The sequence below is a fragment of the Fringilla coelebs genome (assembly GCF_963513975.1).
Source record: "Fringilla coelebs genome assembly, chromosome: 2".
NCBI lineage: Eukaryota > Metazoa > Chordata > Aves > Passeriformes > Fringillidae > Fringilla > Fringilla coelebs.
The window spans coordinates 74,120,271-74,133,666 of record NC_140029.1 but is presented as its reverse complement, the minus strand read 5'-3'; the positions used below and the strand labels follow the sequence as shown (position 1 = coordinate 74,133,666).

The following is a 13,396-nucleotide window of genomic DNA, read 5'->3' as shown; positions in this document are numbered from 1 at the left end:
GGCCGGCGTCGCGGCCCCGTGTTGACACACGCGCCGGCCCTGCCCCCGGCGCCTCCCCGAGGTCGCCCGGTGGAGGTCGCCCGGGCGGCGGAGGCCGCGGCGCGGCGGCGCTTCCCGGTGAGGGAGGAGACAGCCCCGGCCCTCTGTCCCGAGGGGCCGGCGGGGTCGCCCCGCGCCTCGGCAGGCCCCGTCCCTCCGGAAAGTTTTTCCCGACCTGTTCGCTGCCGAGCCCGGCAGGAGCCGCTGGCCGCGGCGGCGGGGGCGGCCGTGCCCCCTTGCCAGCGCCGGGCTGGCCCGCCCGCTGCGCCGCGCCCCGCCCGCGGCCGTGCCGGAGCTGTGGCCGGCCCGGGGGACACGCGTACCCGCGCGCACCGGGAGCCTGACAAGGAATTTAAAACTTGTTTCAGGTACTCTACCTTCCCCGCCGTTCCCCTGCTTCTAACTTTTGAGGTTGTTTTTGTGGTTGTTTTGTTTTTAATAATTCTGTGAGGAGAGTGTAGATTTATTCCGTCCGCTTTGTGTGAGAGGACAGGCTGTATAATTTGGCTTGCTCTAAACGAGCCGCAATATGTGTTGGTTTCACCGTTGTCAGATCTGGCTGTGGCTTCTAAGCCGTAATTTCTCGTAAAAATTAATTTTCAGTCACCTGTGTGTTTCGGGCGTAATTCTGCAGGCATGTCTGAGTAGCGCCGGGCGTGTAGGGTTGTATTTGTGGAGCGGTGACGCTATTTTATAATGCCCCCGGGGGAGGAAACTCCGCCGGGCTGTGCTTGTGCAGCACCTTCTGCAGCCGGACCTGGCCCTGTCTCACACTCCCGTGCCTGGCTCTGGTTTGGTGCATGTGACAGGGCGAAATAAGCGATGGTGTTGCCAAAAGTTGGGTTAAGGAAATGCATCCCGCTGAACGGCAGGCTACATTTCTTGAACAACAGATGTATTGAAATGTCGTGTTTACTGTGTCTTGTCCTCTTGATCTGTGTTTGCAAAGCGGAGACATAACTCATAGTTGCAGCTCTTAGGGTTATGCAATTAACAACATACTTAAGATAGCAGTAGCACGGTCTTTTGATCTGGAAGGAAAATAAATCATTCAAGTATGTCTGGGTTTTCAAACTGGCAGGGTACTTCCTCTTCCACTGTCTCCTTACCATGTAGCATTTGCCTATATAGCAAGCCAGTGAGCTGACAACAAGACTTCTTCAAGGATTATATTAGATATATCTTAGTGAACTGAATTTTCCAACTGGCAGTGCTCCAGGGTGATACCACACTTCAACAGAGTGTAATCTGTCATTAATGAATCTGAACTCAAGCATGTTGGCATTTTAAAGAGAATTTGTTATGTCAGTGTAACACATTTGCAACAATTTTAAGGAATTGGGGGAAAAATTTTCTGTTTTCTCTCTCCCTGCTCCCTCTTCTTTATTAACTGGACCACTTACTCTTGAAAATTCGAAAACTTACTTTTTGTTTTTTCCTAATGGATGTAGTTGAACCAATTCAAAGTATTTCATCTCTCTATAAATATTACCATGGTTATTACACCTTTATTACTACACCAGACTTCTGGGCAGCAGTCACCCAGGGGAGCCGCAATTACCATTACCATTTGCAATCCTTTTAAAAAGGCAGTTATTATTTATAAGATCCTGATAGACAGAACTCCACTAACAGTATTTTTACACCTCTGCAAATCAAAACATGCATTAAAAATATTGTCTTAAAATGTGAATGCAGAGAAGTGGAGTTTATTGAAGGTGTGGAATTTAAAAACAAACCCCGTACTCTCAACCTGACAGAGCATGAAGGGTTTATCCAGACTTGACTCATCTGTGCAGATTGTGCATTTCATGCTGACTGCTGTGCTGAACAACACTCTGCTGCAGTGATTTCACTGCCTGCTTCTCTGGGTTGTACCAGCCTTTAAAAACACTGTTGGTGTTCCAGAGCTGTTGATACTTTTGAGGAAAACTAGGTTTGCAGTTGGTGAGACTTGGAAAGATTGGAGATGCAGTTAGATATTTGATGAAACCTATTGACTAGATATTTACTGCTCAGTTTATCATCGGTAAATCAAAAACCTTACAAAATTTTATTTTGTGGCGTCTTATACATGCTACATGCAGTTGAAAGTACTCTTTAAGCAAGCTGGAGAAAAAGCAGTTCAAAGTCAGTGTGAAGTAAAATGAGGAACTTACTTGGCTCAGGTCAGTTTTTGTTGTACTCAGAAATGGCTACAGCTAAGCAACTCCATTTGGTAGAAAAGAGATGTGTGATTTAGTTTGACTTCTTTCATTACAGGAGTCATAAAATCTTGTTTAGTACTTTCTGCATCATCTCCCTAACTTCTGTCTTGAACCAGTTATCAAAAAATTTCTGCCCTTGAGAACTAAAGAGTCTGTTACTTTTTTCCCCCTAATTAGCCTTTATTTATTTTTTTAATTAAAACAGATCATAATCTGGATTTTGATAGCCTCAGCCTCCAATGATCAATCTCTTTATAATCTGTATTTTAAAAAATTCTTAAAAACTGAAATGCTTCAGAGGGAGTAACAGTAGTAAATAATGGGGAGAGAATTTTATAATAACTAGGAGGAAGGGTAGAAAATGTGTGATGTAAAACTTCTGCTGTTCCTTTTCTGAAATGTTATTCTGCTGCTTTTGCTGTTCTCTAAGGCAATGTCCCATATGTAGCTAGGTAGTCATAGATAAGAGTTTTTCTAAGTTATTCAAGAATTATTTCATCGTTCAGTCATTTCCATAGTGTTTGTTGCCATGGGAGCTGGCCAGCGGCCTTATTAGTGACTGAGATTATTACACCTTGTTTTTTCACTTAGGGTACTGAAAACTGTGTCTGAGCTACTGTAAGAAACAGATGTTGTACAAAAACTGCAGTGAGTTTCTATGAAGAGACTGAACTGTTTCTGTCCTCGAACTGAAGTTGTAGAGTGATGCTTTATATCTCTTATCATCTATAGTTGTGTGTAAAAATGCCTCATGTCTCCAAGCTTGCTAAATATTTACAATAAATGTACTACTTCTACCATATGTTTGAATCAAGAAACCCATTAATTGAACAAGCCCATATTTTTATGCTTGAAAGAATTGACACTTCATTTTAATTGCTAAATTATGCGTTAAAAGTAGACTATATAAAAAGCAAAGGTGAGATGGTATAATAAGGATCATTTTTCTTGCTTCCTGGCCTCAAACTGTAGTTATTTTCAGTTAGAAAATAGATAGAAAATCAATTGTAATCTGCTCATAATTGCCTTCCTGGTAGAGCTATGAGGCATTTCACTCTCTTCTTCCCCTCTCCCCCACTCCTTTTTCTTCATCCTTTTATTTTTTAAATTTTTTTCCTCATTGTCTGTATTTTTTCCTCTGTATGTCTTTTCCTCTTGTGGAATAGGCAGATCTCCAGAGCTAGAGGAGATTTTTCATTGAAAAGGTCTTCATCTTTAAATGTTTTTTTGTAACAGCTTGAGGCTCTGTCAAAAAGCATGTTCCTTACCAAGTTGTTTAGTGGTGAGTAGAAATTGACAGAGGTTTTCATAACCTTGGGGCTTTCTGCTTAGATGAACCAGGCATTTCTCTTTTACCTATCAGGATTGATTACTTCAGGTTAGATCACGTCTTATGTAAAAAGCTTAACTTCCACTTCCAAAAATCCAAATTGCGTTTTCCTTAGCGTGAAGTGCTGGGCTTGACATTTGACACTGACTTTTCACATTCTGCTAGGGTGTTGTACTGCCCATTAAAGAATTATTTTAGGGCTTTGGTAAACTCAAGCTCCATTCATTCTTGAGTTATAGCTGCAGAATGAGAACGCTTTGAGAGCATACCTCAGTTTTAAGACTTGCTCCTCGAGTGTCCCAACTCAAAAGGTCCAGACAAGATGTTTTCAAAGTTTCCCTTGGGGAAACGTAGCTCACCCTCTGCAACTGTGAGATTCATCATTCTTCCAGGCTTATGTCATAGCGAGCCCCAGACTGCCTCTCCTGATGGCTTGACCATTTTAAGGTAATATTTGCTTGATTTACGATACCAGTGTAACACTTTAAAATTTGACATACATCATCCTCCTCCCTGGGAGTGTGGGTGTCTATTTATATATTTATATGTACATGTGTGTGTGTACATGTAGATGGATACAGAATAGAATGCTAGACTATCCCAGGTTCTGCTGTCCTTTAAATGCAGAAACCTTCTATGTGCTTATACGTGTACCTCCTAATACCTCTGTTTTAGGCCAAAGGGATTTGGTTCTAAATTCTTTCAGGATAAAGATGTTCTTTGCATAAAATTTCTGCAGTATTATACAAAGTATTTAAAATGTATTCTTGCTTAAAATTACAGTTTTCTTCAGGGTGGATAATGAGGAAACTAAAGCTTTGTTAAGAAGGAAGGATTTTACTTTATGAGAGGTTGGTATTTTGAGAAAAGAGTGGGTAGAGAGGAGGGAGGGGCAAGACATTCAATGGATGGGAGTGCAGAAAAGTTTAATGGATGTTATTAATCCTCCCAATGGAAGAAATAGAGTAGCTTCTTTTGGTATGAAAGGAATGTCTTGGGAGGAGGTTGAAAATTGCAGAGGAGTGCCAGAGATTGGAGAATCAGTGAAGCTGGAGGTGTTCAGTAAATGTGCTGCCGGTTATTGCAAATACCTGAAAAGCATTTTGCTTGCTGTGAGTAGGTAAAGTTCAGAGTCTAGGGACCATCTTAAAGAGTAAAATCCTTGAGCCCTTTACTGCTTGACAGAAACTCACATGATAATTCCTAAATGACCATTTGTCTGAGCCATGCTCCCCTACGAGCTGTAAAAAATAACGCGCTAAGTTGTGAAATCAATGAATCAGTCCCGTGAAGCTTTGAAGTTTTGTGATGAACTGAAAATTTCAGTGTTGCTATGACTTAGACCTTTTATCTTAGGATTAATGAAATTTGGTGGTTTGGCAGAAGTTGTCTGGAAAAGGGACAGATTGCTTGTCTTTTGGCAGAAGCTACTTTCCTAGTCTACTTTTGTTCTTTAAACTGTTAATGTAAGTAGCTGGTATCTCATTCTTCATCTCTCTGCTCTCATAGTTACCATTACAGTTGGTGCCTTGACTCTCAATGGGTCTCTTCAATCCTTTGTTATCTGTAAAGCTAATATTTGAATTGCTGAGTTATCTATCTTTCCAGATTCGATACATGGCTTCATTATTGATGAGAGACAGTTCTCTTATAAGAAATGCCATAAACATTTACATGGGGATCTCAACTTTATCTTAGTGGAGAGCCTTAGAGCCTCCTAACTTGCAGCAACATCCCCTAAGGCTTTTCCACCTTAAAACATTCAACTGATTTGGAAACCTCAGATGATTTTTCCTTCAGCAATAATTCTAATACATGCTATTTGTAATGCCAGATACACCTCTGGAAATGGTTTGTTCTGGCTAGGGATGGACTGTGATGTGCAAGTGCCCACGGCTGTGCAGCTGGGTTCACAAGTCTCTGTAGCAGCTGCTTCTGGGCTTTGTACTGCCTTTCTTGCTGCGTTGCCAGCTAGGCTTTTGCCATCCTTGCCGAGCTGGGAGTTGGACTCATTAGAGTTACTGGAATTGTCACTGTTGGGATTACAGTCTGGGCTTCTTGAAGTTGTTGAGCTACAGCCCATGCTTTCTGATGAAAGGTTAAAATCAGAGTTTTCTGCTTCAGCTACTATTTCCCCAGCCACTTGTTCACTTCTCTTTTCATAGCTTTTTACCCTAGCTGTTGTGTGGAAGAAAATAACATCTGGCATCATGCATACATTGATGGGATTTTCATCTGGTTCTAGCAAAAGACTGTGTGGCTCAATGTGTTTAGGTAGTGTTCACTTCCTGGAGCTTGACCTTACTGCCAGGACTCGTTTGAAGTCCTGAGTTTTGTGTGAGCTCTTTGCCATCTTCTCTGAATTGAGCTTTGCTTATAAGTGAAGCTTGGTAAACCACCCTTGCCTCATAATTTAGGAGAAGCTAAACTACAGATCTCACTGAGATTTAGTGAGATTTAGTGTGTGTTTGCATTGTGAAATTGTGCAGCCAGTTTTTTTCAGGAGTGAGAATAATTGTGCTTTGATAAGTTTTAATGGTGTTGGTAGAGTGCATGGTCTCTCCCTAAGGTTTTGTACAGTATTTGGTGGTAGTCTGCCATCTGATTTGTTCATAAAACTGGCTGCTCCAAGTTTTAGAGGGCTGTGGTAGCACTATAATTCACATGTAATGCCTTGATAAATTTTGGACATTAGTATGTTACAAATCAGTTTGTTTTTGGTATGTACATAGGTTGCAAGAGAGACTCAGATAAACAAACTTATTAGTGTGAAATAAGCATCATCATGTTAAAGTTGATCTTTGTTGCTACTTCTGTGAGCAGCTTGAATTGTTCATCTGCAGCTTGAATGCACTTATTGTTATGCCTGTGAGATCTCTGATGAGAAAATGTTTTTAGTGGGCAGACTGAAAACGGACACCTCCAGTGGGCATTGTAAATAGGGTTTAGTTCATCTGCTGACATGGGATCCTTTTGTGGACCATAAAGCCTCATCCCTTGATGAGTGTAAGATGATGTTGCAGAAACAGATAATAAGGTTAAATAGGGCATATTAGCAAGAGGATTGCCATTGGGCCATCATTTACCTCTTTTTGGCACTGGTGAGATTGTATTTGGAGCACTGAGTCCGGTTTTGGTCTCTAAAGGGCAAGAGAAAACACTGCCTTACAGGGACCAGTCTAGTGGATGTCAACCAGGTTGATTAGGGGTTTGGAGTACATTGTGTAACAAGGAGAGACACTGGGAGAACTGAGTTTGTCCAGCCTTTTTTAAGAAAAGACAAAGGGGGATCTTACTGCCTTCGGCCATCTTCATCTCTGTAACTCGTTTGGAGAAGACAAAAAAGTACTCTATTTGGAGGCATGTGACAAAAGGACAAGAGGCAGCAGTTGGCAAGGTATAGTAAGAAATTCTGGCTGAAGTTGAAGAAAAATGTCACCATGAGAATACTTACACACTGGGGCAGGTGTTTGGGGAAGTTGTGGAGTCTCCAGCCTTGGAAATGCTCAAAAAGAGAAGACACAGAGAAACCTACTGTAGCTGACCCTGTATTAAGTGGAGGTTTGTTGGACTAGTTGACCTCCAGAGATTCCTTCCAAACTAAATTATTTATTACTAAATGTTAAAGCATCACCAGTTCTGAATAAAGTATTCCCATTTGCATGTCTTTATCAGATCTAACTTCATGACAAGGACTCGGAAAAGCAAAGTATGAGCACTGGGGGCTCAGAAGGGCTCAGAATGTTAGCCTAATTAAAGAAATGTGTGCATGAATTCACAGGACTAAAATCTAGCTGGCTTTTCAACTAAATACAAGAAAATTTGGTCAGCAGTATTAATAACGACTTTAAAAGCTGCAAACTTCTGAGCCCTGAATGACTCTGAGACTACAAATAGCTGGAAAAATTATGTGAAATCACTAATACAGTTTGTCTCCTTCTGATGCATTAGGTTATTAAACATGAGCAACCTGTTTATTAACATGTAAAATCCTAGGATTTCAAAGCCTGTATGTAGCTCAGTGTGGAGACTTTCTGATGGTGTTTCCTGAGTTCAGGAATATAGTGAATCTGAAGAAAAGCTATACTTAAATTACAGGTAATAAGATAGACCTCTGTGCAGCTATTTTCTTTCATTCCAAGAATTCAAGTTCATTTCGAACTTTGATTTGCAGCTACAGTAACCCGCTTTGTGTAAGGTCTGGCTACTGTTGCCACTTGTGAGGTCTATTAAAAGCTTCCTCAGAAAGTAAGAAACAGTTACCTGCTAAGTGTGTCCCTACAAACCCCATGATCATCTCTGTCTTCTCTGATTCTTAGCTTACTAAATCTGGGTAAAAAAATAAACCTTAACATGTTCTCTGACTCTTTCATCCCAGTAGAGAGTAAATGGTAAGGCTGAAAGTCGTGCAGAAAATCCGCTGCTGGCAGCTCTCTTGCAGAAGGCTCCAGGCCAAAAAGACAACTGCAGCCGTGTGGTACAGGCATAGGAATTGTGTCTCAAATAAGCATAACACTGTGAAGCCATTTAGGGCGACACAGAGTCCAACCAACACCTTGAACTGTGTCCAGGAACTCTGGAGATTATGGGGCTCTATTGCCAGCAACATGGCCTGAAACACAACCTGGCCATGTCTCTAGACAGCTTGAGAAGCCTATTTTCCTCTGACAAACCTTTCAAATTCTTAACAATAGTCTGTGGCACAGATAAAAGATATTAAGTTGACTAGCTAAGTGTATTTAAATGAAGAGAATACTTTTTTTTTCACATAACCATGTTAGTTTTGTAAGAGGATTTTCTTCTGACAGAACAAATTTGAATAGAAGTACTTTGCTAAGCATGATGGTATACACTTTGTACAGTTGTAGGCATTGTCTGGCCGCCCAGTATTGTCACAGGGAAAGTTAATTAGAAGTTCAAATTTTCATGCTCAGAAAGCATCCAGACAATGTGACTCTTTCTGGAAGTGGGAGGAGATCAAATCTAACATGTATATATTGGTGGAAACTTTTTTTTTTTCCCTTGAACACTTTCTAGCTCAGTGTCTCCTTCAATTCATAAGTAATAAAACTAAAAAATAAAATAAACACTTGCAATCCTTAAGTAAGCACTGTTCCCCCATTTGTCGCAGAAATGGACAGTGCATTTCACACTTGAAGTTTATGAGATGGTGTTGATGAGAGCAGTTGCCCAACAACCACCTTAGTGTGTAAAAGGGGGTTTCCGTGCTTTCTGGCTTGCAAACCCCTGAATACTTTCCAGCAGAACTTTGTGTCTATTCCCAAAAAAAACCCCAAGAATTTCTGGCCATGTGACTTAGTGCCCTTGGAAACAAGACTTCTGGGATTGTTCATCTGTGTGCATGCCCTGGTGTGTTTGTGCAGGTGTAGTTACAGTGGCTTGTATGTTAGCCACATTTGAGTTGGAGCATCCACTTAAAGATGGGAAATCCTTAAGCCTGCTGTATGTCATTGTGCTGGAGGCAGCCAGCCGTGGCCTGGTTGTGTAGCAGGGCAGGGGAGGTGAGCGTTCCCCTCTGCTTGGCACAGGTGAGATAAATCCGAGCCCTCCAGTAGAAGAGAGACATGGAGTCTAATGAAGGGCCAGAAAGATGATGAAGGGAGTGGAGCATCTCCTCTAGGAGGGAAGGCTGAGAGAGCTGGGGCTGTTCTGCCTGGAGAAGAGACTTGTGGGTTTCTTATCAATGCATATAAATACCTGAAGGGTGTGTGAAAAGCAAACAGAGCCTGCCTCTTTTCAGTGGTGCCCGTGGACAGGACCAGAAGCAGTGGGCATAGACTCTCCCTTCTGAACACTAGGAAATGCACTTTTTCTGTGAGGATGACCAAGCACTGACAGCTGCCCAGGGAGGTTGTGAAGTGCCCATTCTTGGAGGTGTTCAGGTGCTCTCTGGACAGGGTCTAGCACCTGGCTCTTGGTAGCCCTGCTGGAGAAGGGGAGTTGGACCTGATGTCCTACAGAGGTCTCTTCCAACTTCAGTGATTTTGTGATGCTGTGAAAGGAGCACTTCTTAGGAATACATGCCTACAGTAAATACCTGTAAGTTATAGTACTGAGGAAATCATCATCCTCTTAGATAAACAGTGGAGGGGTTTTTTGTCACATGATCAAAACTATTTAATTTTAACATTAAAATCTGCTTCAGAAAATGTATTTCATTTCAGGTGCTACATCTCAGTGTGGTAGTGAGGGTGATGCCGGTGTTTTTTGGTGTCGCAGAATGCTGCTTTATGCTTTCTGTGTAGCTGGCTGGTGTGGCTCAAGCCTCTTGGGCTCCTCATGTAGGCAAACTGTGCAGCTGCAGGCTGGTGCCTTGTCATGTTGTGATGAACAGCTCATGCTCACTGGCTTTGTCTACCAACAGAAGACTAGATTTGTTTTACCCGTGGTTAGCAAAAAAGTAATCGTTGCGCATGATAACACTTGGGGTTTTCTGCTTCTCTTCAAAACCTCAGAGGACATCCTGCTAAATGTTGCAATGGTTTGCTCAGGTCTTGCATGCAGCCAATATACTGATGATCTAATGGGATTATACCAGAAACTGTAGACATTCTGGCCTTCTTTTAAGATGATGCCCTGCTAGAAAATGCATCTCTGCTTTTTTAATTTTAAGGATAACTAGAGAGAGATGAGTCTTTTTTCGAAGAGTGGAAGAACTTTTCACCACTTTGTTTTAATGCATTTGAAAATGCATATTTTTCTACAGAGCAATTGCACTGCATTTGAAAATACAGTTAAACCTTATTTTAAAATACGGTGGTTTTGAAAGGTTAGTAATTCTCTAGGCAAAACGTTACTCATCTTTATCATAATATCAGTTCTTTTTCTGAATTCTAGGCAGTCTTTACAGGTCATTTAATTCAGTCCTTTGTATGACTGTAGAGTAGTGATTTTTGTCTGGTTTTGACTGTGAGTAGATCCAGTCTAGAGCACCACTTACCACTCCTCAAAACTAGGTGAACTTCTTTTAAGTGTTCTCCTTAACATAGTCTATCTCTTCATATAACTTGAAAAGATTTTTTTTTTGTATTACCACCTTGTAATTTTAAAGATAAGCATCTCCCTTGCAGCTCCCAAGTCCAACAGTAAACATAAATTTTTCACCTTTTTTTGGGCTGAGTTTTGTCTGGAGCCTATAACCTTAATTTCTATTTCATAAATGCAGTGGTACATGATTAATTTAACTTGTGCAGTGTGTTCTTTCAAAGAACATCATTTATTACAGGAGGCTTAGCACAAAGTTGTAAAATAAAAGATAATTAAACATGTTAATGGGACAACTTGTCTTTCTAATTGCTGCAATAATACCACTGGAGTTACCGAATGACCATTTTGTATGCTTGCATAAAATAATTTCTTTTTAAATAAGGCTTTCCTTTCAGTGTGTTTGAAACAATAAGATTTGTCTGGAGCTAGCAGCTTTTTTGGGGGGTTTTTTCTGCCTTATAGTATTGCTTCCCTTATATCTTCAGCCTCTGCTGTCTGAATTTCCCAGCTGCTCCAGCTCTCCCCACTTTGGTCTCTCAGGCCCTTCCACGTGTGCTTTTCACACCACAATGGGGGGGGGGAAGATAAAAGGGATGCTCTCCTTCCCACCCCTCGCCCAAACCAAGAGACACCCCGGTCTGTGTCTCTCTGCAGCATCCCATCCCCTTCCACTGTGCCATTCTGAAATCTCCTTCCACCATGGAGTCTCCAAGCCCATCACCTCCAGGCAATTCAGGATTTTGTGCTGGCCTGCTGTTTAATCAAGTGTCACTAAGGACCTGATAAGCACTGTACAAAATGTCCCATATCTGCAGTCACAAATACAGGTTTTTATAGCTTACTCATCTTGCAAGAACAGAAATTTGAAGGAGCTGTTACATTTGCTGTGTCTGGATTTAATTTACTACCTCTTTGTATTTTATGTATCGTAATAGGAAGCTGTTGAACTCATTATTGGATTTGGAGGTTTTAGCACAGAAAGTAGAAATTGCTTTGTCCTTTTGTGCTGTGTAACTTGTGCTTGCTTTGTACCTTCTGGTGATGCTCTTAGGCACATCTGCCTTTCACAGATGTGATGGCACAGCCCCACTGTTTCATACAGTGTCTTTCATGCAGGTGAGCTCATCATTCCCACAAGGAAGCCTCATGTACTTGATAAGCCTTAATATGAATGCTTTTCTGTCATCACAAGCATGATTTAATAGGATGATCTGACACCTTGTAAACCTTCAATAACCCAACTTCTTTTAGGGAAGAACTGAGAAGATGCTTCCAGAAAAGGCATCTACTTTAAGTAACTGATGGCGTGCACAAGATAGAATTAGAAAAAGTCTTCTTAATTCACCCAACTATGGCTTACTAGAATATTTTCTGTAAATTTAACAATATAATGTAAGTCTTCAGACTGCATCCATTCTCATTTTGGTCATAGTGCTACATACAGCATGGTGTTTGCATGAACTTTAATCTTCAACTGAAGTTTATCCCTGGTTCCCTGAAGACATGCTCTTGGTATGTGGAGAGTTTGGGATACGTGAAACAGGGTGGTATTCTTATTGTTACTGTAGAAGACGTAGAGGGGGCAGGTCTTTGCAAGTGAACTTCTTAACAGCATTATTTTTAAGGCTGTTTTCTAAGCTGGGTAATACACTTGCACTAGTCGTGGTTGTAGAGCCATAAGTACAGCACTTCTCTGCCACAGAGTTCTCTGTTATAGATGTATATAGAGGGGATCATATGTGTCTCTGCAAAGCAAGCACCTCTGTATTGCAAAAGAAATGCCTGGCTCTAATCAGGGAGATAACAAATGACTAGCAAGTCATCCTGCTTGCATTTAAGTGCAGTTCTTGGACATAGGTGAACTGGACTGGCTTCCAATTTTGCCTACAGAAGTTTTAATATGCTTAACGTTATCCAATACCAGCAACTGAGGCAGTCTAAATACCACAGCAGGGACTGATTAGCTTTTTCAGATCACTGCTTTTATTTGCTGTTTGCAAAGAGGCTTAATCCAGTGCTGGGGATCAGGCGTCCCACTGTGCTCGTGGGTAGCTTTCTCTCAGTCTTTGTGTTCACAGTGGCAGAAATTAGTGTGGAGTCTCCTCCTGCCTCCGACTTAAAAGCCTCCAAAATTGTGGTGTTAGTAGTTGTTTTGGGGAGTGTTTAATGGACAGTGTGGAGAAACTATAGTTGGGGTTTCTTCTTTGAAGTTTAATATCTGGGCACCAGATAAGTGCATCAGTGCAATAGCATGACAGTATGTAATTTCATTTAATGTGTTGAATTGCCTTAATATCTACATAAAGCTTGGAAAGTTACTTGAAACAGTTTTAACAAACCTACTCTCATTCTTTCCTTCTGTTAAATCACAGTAGATATTTCCCAGCAGTTTGCCTGTCCTCACAAGCAGAGGAGGACAGCTGCCTCTGTGGTTCTCATTATTGCCTTTAGTCATGTAATGATGCTGAAGTTCAGTAAATATGCTTTTCTAGTAGTCATTCAGATGAACATTTGCAAATGCAGAATCTCTTCTTTCTGTGTGTTGACCTGTCTTCAGTTGAAGTTTTCAGCAGTAGCTAATTCTTATTTGAAAGTCCACAGTGTGCTACCTTTTCTTATCAAGCATCAAACCTTGCTACAACTATGTTGCTAAATGTTTGTGTTGGGCAATGGAAATGTTGGGCAGTGAGGGGAGATGGACTCCAGTGGACTGGAGTTTGTGTTTCTATGTGGATTACTTCAATTGAAAATAGAAACAATAAAGAGTTGGCTATAGCCTAACTCCAGACTTCTCTTCAAATATTCTGTCATT

At 41.3% G+C, this 13,396-nt stretch overlaps 1 protein-coding gene across 1 annotated transcript in view; it reads left to right on the top strand.

Annotated features, from left to right (window-relative positions):
• The first annotated feature begins 237 nt into the window (after positions 1–237).
• The window catches only part of ZC3H12C (zinc finger CCCH-type containing 12C), a 39,615-nt gene continuing 26,456 nt past the window's right edge, over positions 238–13,396 (top strand). The window contains exon 1 of the mRNA XM_084227180.1: positions 238–407. The gene's annotated coding sequence lies outside the window, so the exon portion shown is untranslated. The remainder of the gene's footprint in view (positions 408–13,396) is intronic.